At 43.9% G+C, this 18,917-nt stretch overlaps 1 protein-coding gene across 2 annotated transcripts in view; it reads left to right on the top strand.

Annotated features, from left to right (window-relative positions):
* LOC144491379 (uncharacterized) overlaps positions 1-18,917 on the top strand; it is a 448,762-nt gene that overhangs the window by 294,058 nt on the left and 135,787 nt on the right. The gene's annotated exons all lie outside the window — the stretch shown is intronic.

The raw sequence follows: 18,917 nt of genomic DNA, 5'->3' as shown, positions 1-18,917 counted from the left end.
CGCCAATATGGCTGCCATACACCTGATTGCGTAATTAATGAGTTTGGGGCCAGAAGATTTGGTGTGTTTTTCCACTGCCCTCTGCTACAGGAATCGCTCCACATTTCCACCCCCGCCACAGGACTTAGTCCCCCAGATGGGGAAATTCCAACCAGTATTTCAACATAATAGCCTAAGTCGTAGCACTATGTTGCCAGTTTCTGAAGCAAGTCAAATACTAAAACTACAGTCCACTTTTGCTTCCAAATTCACTCTCAAAATTTGGTGTAAGTTTACTGCAGACTCCCAAGTTTCAAATGCCATAAAGTTCTGAGTTCACATTGTAATCCCCCAACATATAGAAGCTTCCTAATCTCAGCCTAATGTTTTCCCATAGTGTAGGAAATTTAAAAAAATATTATTTTATTATGCCACCAGTAAAATACCCGGATAAAGATCCCTTTCCCAGGGGCAATGCTTAAATATCATCAAAACGCTCATCACTCTCCCCGAAAAAAGCAACAAAAAGCATGCATGCTGACTTTAAGACTCCATAAATGGTTCAGAATTAACAGCTATCAGTATCTGCATTTATTTATATATGTATATATGTTTAAAATAGGTTTGATTTCCATAACTCTGAACTATGACAAGGTTCATCAAAATTTTTTTAAAATCCTAATGATTTTTAAATGTACATGTGAGATGTACATCATCTTGGCTAGTGCAACAGTAGGTCAAGGAGCCCCCTCAGTGGACCCCTGTGACATCACTGTGTGTGTGTGTATGTGAGAGTGATGCAGCTAGTGTTCGCTGAGAGATTCGCAGTCAGTCTTTCACCAGACAGTAGCAGGTACCACACCAAAGGCTGATTGCGACGTCTCTGGCTCAAGCTTGTAACCGACTCTGAACGCAGAAGACAGGGGAGACCTCTCCCTGACCTGTCTATCCTGCATGAGGACCCAACAATGCGGCGAGTCAAGTGGGCCACACACGGCAGGCAGTTGCAGCAGCAGTGGCAGCTCAGGGCTGTCTCCTGGCTCTGAGTCTGATAGCAGTTATGGCATAAGGGGCGCCCTGTCAAGGTACTGGAGCCTAGAGAGTCTGCACTCCACTTGTGGTAAGCATCGCTTGATCTCTGTGCTATTGACTGACCTTGAGTGAAATCATCTACAAACACCAGGGGATGAAAATGATTAATCCCCGGCATAGAATGAGGAGACTCCCTTTCATCGACATGTTGCTTCTTTTAATAAGCAGATCATTTGGCTGGCATATTTTATCTTAAATAAGCAGTTTCTACCTACGTTTGATGGAATAAATATGACAAGGGTAGTTTTATTTTATCAAATAGTGATTTACAAAAAAAAGGGAAGCTTTTAAGCCCTTTAATTTCTGGTTGAGTTACGATCGCCCAGTTTGCCGAATCCTAGAAAACCTTAGCATGCTCATAATTTTCCTTAGTGGGAGTTTGTGACACTCTCACAGAATCTAATGAATTTCAAACATGGGTAACTGGAATGTTGCCAATTTGTGAAGCGATGGAATTAACTATATACTGTGCTGTCGGAAGCAACTCTTTTCAAAAGGTCCTCGGATTTTATAGACTGAATGGATTTTTTTTGCATGTTTTATTTTGAGCAGGGTGATTTCTCCATTTTCTCTCTGCTTTATTTTAAGACATTTTTCTGGCTGGAGAGAAAATTGCTGCTGTGATTATTTAACATTTCACAAATTGTCAGCAAGAAGTCACAGGAAAGGTTGGGCAGGAGTACATTCGTTCTGAATCAGGTTTTAAAACACATTAATTTAGAAAACATAGGGAATACCTTCAAAGGATTTAGCTTCCAATTGGTCATGCAATGGTTAAACATTTGCATAAAATTCCTTTGCGCACCATCTTAATGTTAATTACTTTTTGAAAGTAAGTGGGTTATACCAGGGTAGAAAGAAATATTACTATTTTGCCAGTGTTGAAGCTACAGAGTCTCCTCCCATATCTCCACATCTTTCCTTCACAACATATCAGTGCTTAATTGGTGTTTCTCAATGCTTCACCAGAGGAAGTAAAGACTCCAAAGTTGTTGAAACTAGTCTCGTTAAATTTTATGGAGCAAATTGTGAGATCATGTTTAATATTGCCATCTGACCTTAAACTCTGTTCGGACAAAGTTAAGATTCTCCTTCATGCTGTGTGTCATTCAAAAGATGCCCCTTCTTCATGAGAATCTTTGCTAACACTTTTACCTCTACCAACACAGTGCAATAATGTAAAGAGGGTTAAAATGTCTCGTCACATCATTTACATGTCTTGTGTTGATAACAAAGCAGGGCTTTCCGTCTCCAAATAAGAGAAGATTTGACGAACATTTATCGATGTTCGGTAGTCTGGATGTGAAAGAGTGAAAATAGGCATTACAGACATTCTAAAGCAAGAGCATCCCTCACCTTGGTGAACCCAAAAGAAAAATGTCTTTATAATGAAACTGGTTTTGAATTTCCTAACCTGAATCCTGTTAAACTTCGATCTAAAGATACCTGTGAAAGGAACTTGGATCTTCAGGGTGTCCCACAGCAAGTTACAGGCAACGAGGTAGTGTCTAGGTTAAAGCCTTCTGCCTTTTGTAGCAACATTAATCTTGAGGATTTAAAAAATTTATTTTTGGATTGATATTTTTGAGTTTTACTTTATCGACCTTTTGGTAATGTGTTCAAAATTGGAGCTGATGTAACTCCAGAGAGAAATAGTTTGAGACCTTTGAAAGAGGTAGCCTCACTTACCACATAAAGAAAACCCATTTGAGATCAAGAAATGCCTTTAAAGTGTATATTATAATGAAGAGAAATATTATTGATTCAAAAGATTGATTGGGGTTGGCGTGATGTGGAATTGAAACTGTATGCTCAGATATATTGAAGGGTGAATTGAAATGCACCTTGAGATGCAGTAGGGGTGGGGAATTGAAACAGTAACCATGGCGGGGAGGGATGGGAAACGACATACGTAGGGAGTGAGTTCTAAACTCCACCCAAAAGAGGCACCATTTTATATAAGGCTGAAACTCAGCAGTTGTGAAAGAATGAGTAATTCACATCTCCAATATGAACTGGCTGGTTGGTGGGGCTTCAGGAATGGATGTGAAGCTTATTTCAGGAGCTGAATTTGGGCTACAGTTTTCCTCGTGCAGCAAAGAGAAAGTTGCAGTTGAAATCCAATGATAACTACAAGATGATCAGAGGATTAGACAGGGTGGATAGTGAGAGCCTTTTTCCTCGGATGGTGTTGGCTAGCACGAGGGGACATAGCTTTAAATTGAGGGGTGAGAGATATAGGACAGATGTTAGAGGTAGGTTCTTTACTCAGAGAGTAGTAAGGGCGTGGAATGCCCTGCCTGCAGCAGTGGTGGACTCGTCAACGTTGAGAGCGTTCAAGTGGTTATTGGATAAACATGTGGATGATATTGGAATAGTGTAGATTAGAGGGGCTTTAGATTGGTACCACTGGTCGGTGCAACTTCGAGGGCCGAAGGGCCTGTACTGCGCTGTAATGTTCTATGTTCTATGTTCTAACTCAGGCTCACCTGAAAATTGCATCAAGTGGGCCCTTCCCCCCCCCCCTGCCAGTTTCATCTCACCCACTTTTCAGACAAGAAGCAGATCGCTGTCAATTTGGGGCAGCACGGTGGCACAGTGATTAGCACTGCAGCCTCACAGCACCAGGGACCTGGGTTCAATTCCGGCCTCAGGTGACTATCTGTTTGGAGTTTGCACATTCTCCCCGTGCCTGCATGGGTTTCCTCCCACAGTCCAAAGATGTGCGGGTTCGGTGGATTGGCCATGATAAATTTCCCCTTAGTGTCAGGGATTAGAAGGGTAAATGCGTAGCGTTACGGGGATAGGGCCTGGATGGGATTGTGGTCAGTGCAGACTCAATGGGCTGAATGGCCTTCTTCTGCACTGTAGGAATTCTATGAAAATCTTTCCAATATGTTCATCAGTGAACTGAAATCTTTTACAACAAGCATCCACACTCATCCTGACCCCATAAACTGGCAGGACAGCACTGGCTCCCTATCTATCGCTGGCCACATGGAAGCCCAAGGCAGGATCGGGAGGCAGGAGATTTCAGGAATAGAAAATATGCTGATTCAACAGTTTTATGTAAGTCGCTTTTTTTGCTTGTTTGAAGCGGCTGAAGAATGAGTCAATATCATCAAACCAAAGCCCCAGAATTGAGATCCGAAGAATCGTCAAATTAACCTATTTTCAGCATCCTATTTACACCTGATGAAATAGCTGTGAGTTTCAAACACTAGCTGTTTTTCAAACTGAAGATTAGATCTTCCTTTTGGCAATAACTACGGCCAATTACTTAGTGTTCATCTGTCTATGTTAATCTACTCAACAACAACTTACGTTTATATTGTTCTTTAATGGACTAAAATGTCCAAGGCATTTCACAGAAACGTTATAAAACAAAATAAGACATAGAACCACGTGAGATATTAGGATCAATGGCCAAAAGTTTGATCAAAGAGATAGGTTTTAGGCAGTGTCTTAAAGGAGTAAGATGAGGTTCAGGGAAGGAATTCCAGAGCTTCTGGTCAAGGTAACTGAAGGCAAAACCCACCAATGGTGGAGTGATATTGCAGAGTGTTGTAGGGCTGGAGGAGATTATAGAGATAGGGAGGGGGGTGGGGAGGACATGGAAGGATTTGAAAAAGGGGATGAGAGTTTTAAAATCAAGATGTTGCTTGGCTTGGAGTTAGTGTAGGTCAGCAAGCTCGGGGTGACAGGGAAATGGGACTTGCTCTGAGTTAGGACAGGTGGCACAGTTTTGGATGGCACCTCGGGCAGGATTTCCTGCCACCACCAACCCCCCATAGTATGTTTCTCAGTGGCAGTGGAAGGCAGCCCAATCTTGGCCGGCAGCGGAAACTTTTGATCCCACCGCTGTCAATGGGATTTCCCACTGAATCCACCCCCCGCATGGTGGGCATTCGCCATCATTGCCTGTGTGAACAGCCAGAAAATCCCACCCCTCAAGTTTACATGAAGGATAAAACATGAGAGACAGTGGCCGGAATTCTCCGATGTCATTCACTCTGCTCCTGGTGCCAGTGAGAGCCGAGAATTTGGTGCTCAGCCAAATTTCCACTCACAGCAGCGGGATCAGAGAATCCCATCTGCGAGCGAGGCCAGAGAACCCGGCCCCATGTTCCAGGTGTGCATTGGAATAGTCAAATCTATGAGCAACAAAGGCATGAATGAGGGTTTCATCAGCAGTTAAGCTGAGACGGAGGCAAAGTTGAGTGACGTTATGAGGTGGCAGTGGGCGGTCTTGGTTATGGTGCAAATATGTAGTTGGAAGCTCATCTCAGGTGAAATGTGATGCCAAGGCTGTGAACAACTTGGTTTAATATCGACTGTTGCCAGGGAGAACGAGTTAGTAGTTAATAGTAGAATCAATTGTTAGAGGTTAAATATGGATGCTTTCAGTCTTCCCAATATTTAATGGAACGAAATATCCATTCATCCAGTATAGGATGTTGGATGAGCAGTTTGATAATTTAAGTAACAATGGAGGAGTTGAGAGGAGTGGTGGTGCAATAGAACTGGGTATATGTAGAAACTAATGTGCTTTCAGATGATGTTGCCAAGGGCTCATGTAATGAGAAATAGGAGCAGGCAAATGACCCAATGTCCACTCAAAGGAAACAAAATAGCACCAACATAAAATAGCAGAGAGAAAACTCAGTGGTGCATATAAGTGTCTGCTCATTATTATCACCATCATTGCAGCCCATACTGACTACATTTTCTACCCTGTCAGAAAAGTCAATTTCAGTGCTTTTGAAAGAAAAATAATTGTGCACAGCATATAGACACAATATTGGGTATGCAAAAAAATGGGCATGAAATTGTGAAAGTTTGCAGCTATCTTTTAGGTACTGTGAGCACCCTTGGAGCTCCTAATTGACGTCATTGGCATAAACACATTTTTGGACAAATGCCCAAATGGCTTATTGCTGAGTGTGGTGACCCAAAGGCAGTGGAAGACACATCAGCCCATCAATTTGGAACCCCGTAGGTTCTTTTCCCTGAACCTCAGCAAGGAACAGTTTGAGACATTTCCACTTCGCTGAAATCTGCCACAACAACAACCTTGGGGCAGAGCAAAGACTACGTTGCGAGGGCTGTGAAGGTGAACATAGAAATGAACTTGTATGCATCTGATTCCTACTGGAACTGGAGATATTTTCAATATCTGGACATTTATCATCTGTTCCTCCATAAGGGAGTTCACTGATTTTCTCTATTCAATGACAACTAACCACATTTACTTAGTGGAGCATGTGGCTTCACTGGTGTTACAGGCTTCCCCATGCTGCAAGTTGCCATCGGTTACATACAAATCATTTTGCAGGAGACTTGTACCCTACAACTGAATTGAAAGGGTTTCCGCACTCTCAAAATCTAGTTGGAATGTGGCTCGGCAGCAAATCATGAAAGTCAGTACCCGGTACCTTGGCAGTAGTCAGGATCTCTTCATTCTGTAGCAGTCCACTTTGAGTCAGCATAACAAACCAAAGAGTTGCTCTTGTGTGGCAAGGGCTATCTCCTGCTCACATGGTGGATGATTATGGTGCATAACTTGTGCATACAGATATAGCTTGCATGCAGTGAAAGCTGTGCTGCCACACAAAATGCAATAGAGCCGATCATTGGCATGCTCAAGCAATGCATCCACAGCCTGGACTGCACTAAAGGAGTCCTGTATTTCTTGCCAAGATTCATGGTAGTTTCCGCTACATGCTGTACAGTCTCACTATTATGAGGTGACAGCCGTTGCTGCCAGCTATATGGCGAGCAGCTCAGGAATAGGAGTATGAAGACATTGAAGAAGAGAAGAGGCAACCTAGATAGTCACTTTTGCCTGTGAGGAAGTCATCCAAGTCCGATGCCAATAATCACAACCCCCAACTCTCCATTCACTGCAACCTCCCAAACCTTTGCTTTCCCTTTGTAACTGACCAGCACCATGTCTGCCAGGCCACAATGCAAAAATAAAACTCACCACAAAATTAAAAACTCAAAACTAAATCCATAAATGAAACCATGCATATTGTATATGGATCTGCTTTTGCCTGGCCTAGTGCCCCTACACAGTGGCAACAGCATGCTGGCGGGAGACTGCTAACTTTCAGTGGACAAGACTGCAGATGCCCTTAGAGGACAACCTTGAGCAGCCTTGGCTGTAGAAGGTTTGGCTGTGGATAGAGCGTTTTGGCATGGGCAACACAGGTCTATCTGGGCTGCAGATAGGCAACAGCAGAGGTGTTGGTGAACTGGCAATGGTGGAACGATAAATATTGTCATCCAGGTTGATGCTCCATGGAGCCACTGCCACTCTCCAGGGCCTCAGCAATCTTTGGGATCTGTTGGAGACTGATTGTCGGACTGCTGTGATAGGCAGTAGGTTACGTTGTGCGCTGTCACCCACATCCATAATGGCGTTTCCATTGCAGTTCTCAGGCATTGAGTGGCTGCTGAAATGAACATTGAACATCAAAATCTGCATCATGGCCAGGTCTATAAGCATGCAAGTTAAGTTCGCCACCACTTCCATGCCAGAAAGGATGGGCACCAAGCTCTGTATAATGCCATGTGCTGAGATGTTGCTAGGTTCCTTTTTGCTCCTTGACAATGACCCCAGGCTTCTCAATGCACCAAGTATTTGATTGAAGTTCTTAACTGAGCCCTCAGCAGCAGAGTTTATGTGCAGCCTGGCCCTCCCATCAAGCTAGCACCTGCGCTGTCATTGCCCCCTGGCTGCCTGCTAATCACTAGTGCCCACTGTCTCAACCTGTACAGATCCTCCTTCCGTGCAATCCTCTAAATGGTGCAATGACTGTATCTGAGCTGGTGGTTGTGGATGTGAAATCCATTGTCTTCTTCATTACTGTCTTTCTGTTCCTCCACTGCTTGGCCAGGTTGCACTAATGGGTATCTGAAAGGAAACAGTTGTGGGATGGAGAGCAGAGGCAAGGAAGAGGTGTATACTTCCATCTTCTGTAGCTTAAAGCAGGAGATTGTGTGTGAGGTAGATGTGAGAAGGAAGATTAGGTGTGGGGATACTGCCATCTTCCATGGTTTCAGCCCAGCAGATAGTCAGCACCATCCTCTCAGATCATGCAGGTGCCCCTGACCACTGTGGCTAGGTGCTGCTTCCCCTACTGCAGTGTTCAAAGATCTTGGAGCTCCCATCTTGGGCCACTCATCAATGTTTCTCAGGTCAGAGTCACTTTGTGTGCGGCTGCCACTATCCAGTAAAGTTGCTCCAATCTTTAAATAGGACAGGCTAGTGTTAAACAGTGCTAACTACTCACAATATCAGTCTCCTAATAAATGATTCAGCCAAACAGCAGTGTGGTTAGCCCTACCAGGAACATGGAATAATTGAAATGAGCAGGAAGCACAAACTTTGCATGTTCCTTCAATCATGGTCAATTGGCACTGGTTAATCGGGGAGGCGGTGGCGTAGTGGTGTTGTCGCTGGACTACTAATCCAGAGACCCAGAGTAATGCTGTGGGGACCCGGGTTGGAACTCCACCATGGCAGATGGTGAAATTTGAATTCAATAAAAATCTGGAATTAAAAGTCTATGATGATCACAAAACCATTGTTGGTTGTCATAAAAACCCATCTGATTCGCTAATATCCTTTAGGAAAGGAAATCTGTTGTCCTTACCTGGTTTGGCCTACATGTAACTCCAGATCCACAGCAATGTGGCTGACTCTTAACCACCCTCCAGGATGGGCAATAAATACTGGCCCAGCCAGTGACACCCACATCCCATAAACAAATATTTAAAAAATCATGGTCCCCCCCTGCCTGACTTCAGGGTCTATCAAATGTAACCTCCTGGGTTTGCAGGAACACTCCATGGAAACTGAAGTTGTGCTCTCAGGTAAAACTGGCAGAAAGCCCCCAGTCGAGGTTTAAAAATCCATTATACTCTTATAGATTATTAATGTCACTCTCCTGATTTCCCCAGGGATGTTGACCAGCTCTACTGCAGCCAGTATAGGTTCTCTCCCTGGTTCCTACATGGTGACAAAGAGTCTCGCGCCCAGAGTGCACAAACAAACAGCAAATAGCTTTCAAGGTAGCAGAAGGTAAATTGATGCTACAAATCCCATGATAAAGGAGATTATAGTAAAATCCAAAATGTTGGAAGCAGACTAGACTTTTTAAGATGAAGTATAATTTATCATCATCCCAGTCCTTATTTTATTCTTCAGGTCTTCTTATTAATTGCACATTTATATAAATCTAGTTGATGCGTTCACAAGAAAGAATATCCTCCTTATTTTAAAAAACCTGTAACATTAGACATACGGGAATAGGAATTAAGAGCCCTATTCAGTCCATTGAGCCTGCTGTGCCATTCGATAAGATCTGGCTGATCTAACTGTGACCTTGACACCACTTTTCTGTCCATCCCCATAACCCTTGACCCCATTGTTGATCAAAAATCTATCATTGTTCCACAGGACCAGGCTGAGGAGAAGGCAGTTGGTTTGTTCACTACATTTATTTATTTATTTTAAGTTAAATTTGTGTAAAAAATCGGAGGTTTTTTTTAAAACAGGAAGTGGGCCCAGCAGGAGTCTGGGAAGGTTTTTGGAGGGTTTAAAAGTAGGCCGCACTTTTGAGCGGGCAGCGTCGTTAGCGGGCAGTGTAGTGAGCAGGAGGCAGAGTGAAAGCTGTAGGGCTTTGGCTCACAGGGCTTGGGCGAGCAGGGGTGAGTTAATTCATTTTTTGCTGTTTCTACCTGGTACTGGCAAGGTATCTAGAGGGGATGGGTGTGAAGGCAGTGCAATGTTCCTCTTGCACTATGTTCGAGGTGAGGGACGACGTCAGTGTCCCTGCTGATTATACCTGTGAGAAGTGCATCCATCTGCAGCTCCTCCAAAACCGTGTAAGGGAACTGGAGCTGGAGTTGGAGGAACTTAGGATCATTAGGGATGCAGAGATGGCCATAGACAGAAGCTTCAGGGATACAGTTACTCCGCGGAATGAAAATAGATGGGTGACGGTGAGAGGGGCTGGGAAGAAGCAGTCGGTGCAGGGATCCCCTGTGGTCATTCCCCTTAGCAATAAGTATTCCGCTTTGGATACGGTTGAGGGGGACGACATACCAGTGGTGAGCCGCAGTGAGAGGATCTCCGGCACTGAGTCCGTCCCTGTGGCTCAGGAGGGTAAGGAGGAGAGCGGGAGGGCAATAGTTATTGGGGACTCGTTAGTTAGAGGGATAGATAGGAGGTTCTGTGGCAGCAAAAGAGACTCGAGGATGGTTTGTTGCCTACCGGATGCCAGGGTCCGTGACGTCTCGGACCGTGTTTTCCGGATTCTTAAGGGGGAGGGGAAACAGTCACAAGTCGTGGTACACATTGGTACCAATGACATAGGTAAGAGAAGGGACGGGGATTTAAAACAGGAATTTCGGGAGCTCGGCTGGAAGCTGAGAGCAAAGACAAAACATGTGGTCATCTCTGGTACGCTACCGGTGCCACGTGATAGCGAGTTGAGGAACAGGGAGAGAGTGCACTTAAACATGTGGTTGCAGGGATGGTGCAGGAGGGAGGGTTTCAGATACGTGGATAATTGGAACACGTTCTGGGGAAGGTGGGACCTCTACAAACAGGACGGGGTGCACCTGAACCAGAGGGGCACCAATATCCTGGGAGGGAAATTTGCTACGGCTCTTCAGGGGGATTTAAACTAATTTGTCAGGGGAGTGGGAAAAGGAGTTGTAGTCCAGAAGTCAGTGTTGAGGGTGGTGAGGTATTGGGGAAGGTATCAAGGTCAAGGGTGGGTACCGGTAGACAGGAAGATGGGTTGAAGTGTGTCTACTTCAATGCAAGGAGCATCCGGAACAAGGTGGATGAACTTGGGGCGTGGATTGCTACTTGGGACTACGATGTTGTGGCCATTACGGAGACGTGGGTAGAACAAGGACAGGAATGGTTGTTGGACGTTCCGGGGTATAGATGTTTCAGTAAGTGTAGGGAAGCTGGTAAAAGAGGTGGAGGAGTAGCATTGTTAATCAAGGATAGTTTAACGGCTGCGGAAAAGCACTTTGAGGGGGATATGCACACTGAGGTAATATGGGCTGCAGTTAGAAACAGGAAAGGAGCGGTCACGTTGCTAGGAGTTTACTATAGGCCCCCAAATAGTAATAGAGATGTGGAGGAAGAAATTGCTAAGCAGATTATGGATACGTGTGGGGGTCACAGGGTAGTTGTCATGGGGGACTTTAACTTTCCAAATATTGATTGGAACCTTTGTAGGTCAAATAGTTTGGATGGGGCACTTTTTGTGCAGTGTGTGCAGGAGGGTTTCCTGACACAATATGTGGATAGGCCGACAAGGGGTGAGGCCACATTGGATTTGGTACTGGGAAATGAACCGGGCCAAGTGTTAGATTTGGTTGTGGGAGAGAACTTTGGAGATAGTGACCACAATTCGGTGTCTTTTGTTATTGCAATGGAGAGGGATAGGGCCGGACGGCAGGGCAAGGCTTACAATTGGGGGAGAGGTAATTATGATGCGATTAGGCAAGAATTAGGGGGCATAAGATGGGAACAGAAACTGTCAGGGAAAGGCACTGATGAAAAGTGGAACTTTTTCAAGGAACAAATACTGGGTGTCCTTGATAGGTATGTCCCTGTCAGGCAGGGAGGAAATGGCCGAGTGAGGGAACCGTGGTTCACAAAAGAGGTGGGATGTCTTGTGAAAAGGAAGAGGGAAGCTTATGTAGGGATGAGGAAACAAGGTTCAGATGGCTCGACTGAGGGTTACAAGTTAGCAAGGAACGAGCTGAAAAAGGGGCTGAGGAGAGCTAGGAGGGGACATGAGAAGTCCTTGGCGGGTCGGATCAAGGAAAACCCCAAGGCTTTTTACTCTTATGTGAGGAATAAAAGAATGACCAGGGTGAGGTTAGGGCCGGTCAAGGACAGTGGTGGGAACTTGTGTATGGAATCAGTAGAGATAGGCGAGGTGATGAATGAATACTTTTCTTCAGTGTTCACCAAGGAGAGGGGCCATGTTTTTCAGGAAGAGAAGGTGTTACAGGCTAATAGGCTGGAGGAAATAGATGTTCGGAGGGAGGATGTATTGGCAGTTTTGAATAAACTGAAGGTCGATAAGTCCCCTGGGCCTGATGAAATGTATCCTAGGATTCTTTGGGAGGCGAGGGATGAGATTGCAGAGCCTTTGGCTTTGATCTTTGGGTCCTCGTTGTCCACGGGGATGGTGCCAGAGGACTGGAGAGTGGCAAATGTTGTTCCTCTGTTTAAGAAAGGGAATAGAAATGACCCTGGTAATTATAGACCGGTTAGTCTGACTTCGGTGGTTGGTAAATTGATGGAAAAGGTCCTTAGGGATGGGATTTACGACCATTTAGAAAGATGCGGATTAATCCGGGATAGTCAGCACGGATTTGTGAAGGGCAAATCGTGCCTCACAAATTTGATAGAATTTTTTGAGGAGGTAACTAGGTGTGTTGATGAAGGTAGGGCGGTTGATGTCATATACATGGATTTTAGTAAGGCGTTTGATAAGGTCCCCCATGGTCGGCTTATGATGAAAGTAAGGAGGTGTGGGATAGAGGGAAAGTTGGCCGATTGGATAGGTAACTGGCTGTCTGATCGAAGACAGAGGGTGGTGGTGGATGGAAAATGTTCGGACTGGAGGCAGGTTGCTAGCGGAGTGCCGCAGGGATCGGTGCTTGGTCCTCTGCTCTTTGTGATTTTTATTAATGACTTAGAGGAGGGGGCTGAAGGGTGGATCAGTAAATTTGCTGATGACACCAAGATTGGTGGAGTAGTGGATGAGGTGGAGAGGTGTTGTAGGCTGCAAAGAGACATAGATAGGATGCAAAGCTGGGCTGAAAAATGGCAAATGGAGTTTAACCCTGATAAATGTGAGGTGATTCATTTTGGTAGGACTAATTTAAATGTGGATTACAGGGTCAAAGGTAGGGTTCTGAAGACTGTGGAGGAACAGAGAGATCTTGGGGTCCATATCCACAGATCTCTAAAGGTTGCCACTCAAGTGGATAGAGCTGTGAAGAAGGCATATAGTGTGTTAGCTTTTATTAACAGGGGGTTGGAGTTTAAGAGCCGTGGGGTTATGCTGCAACTGTACAGGACCTTGGTGAGACCGCATTTGGAATATTGCGTGCAGTTCTGGTCACCTCACTATAAGAAGGATGTGGAAGCGCTGGAAAGAGTGCAGAGGAGATTTACCAGGATGCTGCCTGGTTTGGAGTGTCGGTCTTATGAGGAAAGGTTGAGGGAGCTGGGGCTGTTCTCTCTGGAGCGGAGGAGATTGAGGGGAGACTTAATAGAGGTTTATAAAATGATGAAGGGGATAGATCGAGTGAACGTTCAAAGACTATTTCCTCGGGTGGATGGAGCTATTACGAGGGGGCATAACTATAGGGTTCATGGTGGGAGATATAGGAAGGATATCAGAGGTAGGTTCTTCACGCAGAGAGTGGTTGGGGTGTGGAATGGACTGCCTGCAGTGATAGTGGAGTCAGACACTTTAGGAACATTTAAGCGGTTATTGGATAGGCACATGGAGCACACCAGGATGGTAGGGAGTGGGATAGCTTGATCTTGGTTTCAGATGAAGGTCGGCACAACATCGTGGGCCGAAGGGCCTGTTCTGTGCTGTACTGTTCTATGTTCTATGTTAAATCAACCTTGAAGATATTCAATGAGAAACCCCTGCCCCACTCGACCTGAATGGACAAAGCTGATTTTTCTCCTCAAACAAACATTTTGACACACAGATTGTCACAGTCATGCCAGCGTAAAATCCTTGTGATTGGGATACATCTCTTTGTGAAATTTCTCGGTCTCCTATTTTGATCTCAAACTCCCAAGATACAATTCCAATCCTTCGCTGTTGCTGAGTCTAAATCCTGGAACTCCCTTCCTAACAGCACTATGGCTATGCCTACAAATAGGCTGTAGTGGTTCTAGAAATGCAGCTCACTACCACCGTCTCCAGGGCAACTAGGGATGGGCATGAAAGAATTTTTAAAAATTAAACCACTGCTTTTGGTTTCCCAGCAGGCAATGCATAATGGTGGAACTAATTCTTCATCCTGTCTCCGAGGTGATGGTCAATGTGGCCCCAACCAGAGATACTGAGATCACTTCCTATAACCTCATTGTCTGTGGCGCTAATAAACTCACTCGCTCTGACTGCTGCCGATCTACATTCCAACATAAGCAACATGACATGTATTTTAGGGATAGGAGATTGTCACAAATCTGTGCCAGTGCTGGAAAATACATTAATGGCCTACGTAAATATTATCAATCAAATGTCTGTGTTCCGTATCAAATGCGTAATTGCATAAATAATGTACAAGGCTGTGGTATATGTTAATTCATTAAAACGGACAACATTACAACATGTCCTCTCCTTTGGAAAATGTCATTAAATGCAGTATCAATGCCAGTGAATGCAGACTATAAACATTGTGTACAATGTTACTGTGATTTTTTTTAAATAAGGAGGATATTCCCTTTTTTGAATGCTTTATGTGAGTGTGCTATCACTAAGAAGACCTTAAGAATAAAATGAGAATTGGGATGATGATAAATTTAACTTTAGGCAGAAACTCACTTCAACTAATATACATATATATAAATTATATATATATATACTATATATATATTATATATATATGTTACTGTATTCTATACTCTCTCATGTTCCTCCCTCTCAAGTTTAGCCCAGACTGGGAGAAAAAAATATAGATTTATTTGAATTTATTTTTGGAAGTGAATAGCACTGGCAAGGTCAACATTCATTCCCCATCATAAATCAAAGTGCTGGCAGGCTGCCTTCTTGAGCCACTTCCATCCTGGTGGTATAGGTATACCCAGATAACTTGTAGCTAGGGGTAACTTTCACGATTTTGACCAAGTAACGATGAAGGAATGGCGGTGATTTATTTATGTGACTTGTAAGGGAACTTGGAGGTGGTGGTATGCCCAAGCATCATCATCTCTTGTTCGTCTTGGTGGTAGAGGCCCATTGTTTGGAAGGTGCTGTTGAAGGAACCTTGGCAGATTTCTGCAGTGCAATTTTTAGATGGTAAATAGTGTTGCCACTCTGCATTAGTGGTGGGGAGTAAATATTTAAGATGGTGGATGTGGCGCTATTCAAGTGGAACTGCACTCATCCAGGCAAGTGGAGAGTATTCCTTCACACTCTTGACTTGTAGATGGTGAGCAGGCTTTGAGGAGTGAGGAAGTGGGTTATTTGCTATGGAATTCCCAGTGTCTGACCTGCTCTTGTAGCCCACAGTATTTATATGGCTGTCCAGTTACGTTTCTGGTTAATAGTAACCCTCAGGATGTTGATGGTGGGTGATTCAATGATGGTAATTGATTGAATGACATGGAAAGGTGATTGGACTCCCTTTTGTTCAAAATGGTCATTGCATAGCACTCGTGTGGCAAGAATGTTATTTGTCACTCATCAGCCCAAGCCTGAATGTTGTCCAGGTTTTGTTTTATATGCATATGGACTGCTTCAATATTTGAGGAGTTGTGAATGGTATTGAACATAATAGCCATCAGCGAACATGCCTACTTCTGACTTTATAATGGGTTCAATGAAATCAATCAATTTGTGATTGATGAAGCAGCCGAAGGTGGTTGGGTCTCGGACACTATCCTGAGGAATTCATACGGTGATGTCCTGGCACTGGGATGCACCAGATGTAAGAATGCTCCATGAACACGCCAGAATTGAGACAGTTGCTTGTAAACATGAGCTTGTAATGCCTGCACATCTCAAAGTATTGAAATAAAAGTCAACTAATAATTTTCTTTAGAACAAACAGATGTATGGGCAATAAGTTTAATATGGGATTCAGGTGATAGGGTGAATGCACAAAAATTTATGAAGGCAAATAGTGGAACGGTCACATTCTTTCAGAGCTGCCAATGTGGGCCAGATTGAGTAGCAATGCTTCTTCCCAGCATCCCAAGATCCCCCCCACTATTAGCTTGCCCACCCCATACCAACGTCTCTCCACCTCTCTGCTCCCCACTAACTTCTGGGAAATGGAGCCCCCTTGCCAGGGTTAGCGACTGGACCTGCTAGACTAGACGCCATGGGCATGATTTTTCCTGTAACCCACTGAGTGTTTCGCGGCAGCAGAGGCAGCCCGCCATTGGATGGCGGTGGGATCTTCTGGTCCTGGCGTCGTCAATGGGGTTTCCCGTTGAATTCACCCCTCACCACCAGGAAATCCACAGCGGGGGAATGCCGTCAGCGGGACTGGAAGATCCCATTAGCGTGAATGACTGGAAAACTCCAGCCACAGTCTTTCAGTCAGATTGCAATTTTCATTCTTTATTCTTTCTAGGGATATGGGCATTGCTGGTAGGCTAGTATTTATTTCTCATCCTTTATTGCTCCTGAATGGATCTAGACCATTTGAGAGGGCATTGCAGTGGGCCTGAAGTCACATGTAGGCCGGACTGGGTTAGGGTGGCTCTTCCCTAAAAAACTTAGTAAACTTGATGGGGTTTGCTACAACCAGTGATTCGTTGTCATGGTCACCATTACAGAGACTGGCTTTATATTACAGTTTTATTGATTGAATTTAAATTCCATCAGCCCATGGTGGTATTTGAATCCATCTCTCCAGATCGATAGACTGGGCTGTTGGATCCCAGTGACAGTGACAGTACTACCGTGCTTCCATCACCCCCCATCTTTCTGGGTGGGGATGGAAGCACGGTGTCAGGGCCAAAAATTGAGTTAGAATTCCATAGCTTTCTGGTTTCTTGTTTACTGTGATGTGGAGATGCCGGCGTTGGACTGGGGTAAACACAGTAAGAAGTCTCACAACACCAGGTTAAAGTCCAACAGGTTTAATTGGTAGCACAAGCCACTAGCTTTCGGAGCGCAATGGCATCTGAGTTTTCATTTAGATTTACCACAGAAACCAATTGAGTGATGATCTTGACAGCTTCTAATAGGAACTAATTCTGCCTGGTTGTTTCTTAAACTACTGATATGTAACCTATATTTAATTGTAAGAAGTCTCACAACACCAGGTTAAAGTCCAACAGGTTTATTTGGAATCACGAGCTTTCAGAGCGCTGCTCCTTCATCAGGTGAGTGAAGAGGTAGGTTCACAATCACAGCATATATAGACGAAGACACAATTGCAAAATAATTACAGATTGGAATGTGAAGAATGGTTGGCATGCGAGTCTTTACAGGTAATCAAGTCTTTACAGGTACAGACAGTGCTAGTGGAGAGAGGGATAATCACAGGTTAAAGAGGTGTGAATTGTCTCAAGCCAGGACAGTTAGTAGGATTTTGCAAGCCACCATGTCAAATGGTGGGGGTTACATGTGACATGAACCCAAGATCCCGGTTGAGGCCGTCCTCATCCGTGCAGACCGTGGCTATCAGTTTCTACTCGCCGATTCTGCATGGTCGTGTGTCCTTTCAGAGCATTCCAACCATTCTTCACATTCCAATTTGTAATTATCTTGCAATTGTGTCTTTGCCTATATGTGCTGTGATTGTGAAGCTACCACTCCACTCACCTGATGACGGAACTCTGAAAGCTCGTGATTCCAAATAACCCTGTTGGAATTTAACCTGGTGTTGTGAGACTTCTTACTGTGCCCACCCCAGTCCAACGCCGGCATCTCCATATCACATTTAATTGTGGCCCTGATACACTGCGTTACAGATTTAGACTAATTCCAACCAGAATTCTTGAAAAGATAGTGTAGATCAGCCTGGGGCTAGATAAAACTTAAGTCTGTTCCAAATAAATTATGCAAACAGGAGCCATCTGAATAAAACACGTCAGAAGTCTGTTCTCCTCAGACAGACCATAAATATTAAGACAACAATTGCAAAGAATGATGTTGTAAAGAATGCTATCTCAAGTACATTCTTTTGCAGATCATAGGAACTAAAATAATTAATATTTAATAAGGAACTTGAGAGTCCTATTAATAAAGATTCATTTATTTCTTGTTTGTGATTTGACCAAATCCTACAGTGTGACATGGTCAATATATATCTGGGGAGGTGTTTTAGAAAATTCAAATGAAGGTTAGGCACTGGTATGAAAATTACGTGGCAGTTAATTGTTAAACTTTCCATTGTGTGCATGGGTTCAAATCTTGTCTATTGATCTTTAAAGGAAGTGAAGTAAGTAGGATTGGAACTAGGCTGAAGCAAGAAATATTGGCAATTGAGTCACCCGAGCTATCTCAGGTCAGTTCTCTGGCCAATTGCTTTCAGCCTTGCAAACCTAAGTATTAATCAGTTTGAATAATGGATGCTCTAGAGGGCTATCAGGATTTAAATGCAGTCATGCCTCAGATGATGATGAGATTAAAATATAGCTTTCGGCTCCCTCCACAACATCTGTCATTTTATCCAATATATTTACTGACAAGTTTATTGAAAAAAAATAAATTTGAAGAAGCGCTTTCTTTTAAAATGTGACCAAGACAGAAAACAATGCATTAATCTTTATTATCACATCACTTACATAGGATAACACCACCACGTTTGCAACATTTGGCACTGCTCCCTTTCTGCTCTCCAAATGTGAATTGTCAAAGTGTGAGCTCCCTTCATATCATTACATCCTGATTTGCTCTTGTGAACAGTGAATAAAACGCAAGTTTGTCAGTTGTTTAATTAAATAGTTCTAGGCTTTAATTAACCAGCATGATGTTGAACCTGCATAACAAGGCAGCCACATAATTTATGGAAAGGTCCAATTGCTTTGTATTCTACAACAGGTTACCAGGGGATTTACCAAAGAAGGGAACATCCTATGTGTGGGCATA

Source organism: Mustelus asterias, chromosome 3 (genome assembly GCF_964213995.1).
Source record: "Mustelus asterias chromosome 3, sMusAst1.hap1.1, whole genome shotgun sequence".
NCBI lineage: Eukaryota > Metazoa > Chordata > Chondrichthyes > Carcharhiniformes > Triakidae > Mustelus > Mustelus asterias.
Note: the sequence above shows the minus strand (reverse complement) of the source record. Positions and strands in the feature narration are given on the sequence as shown.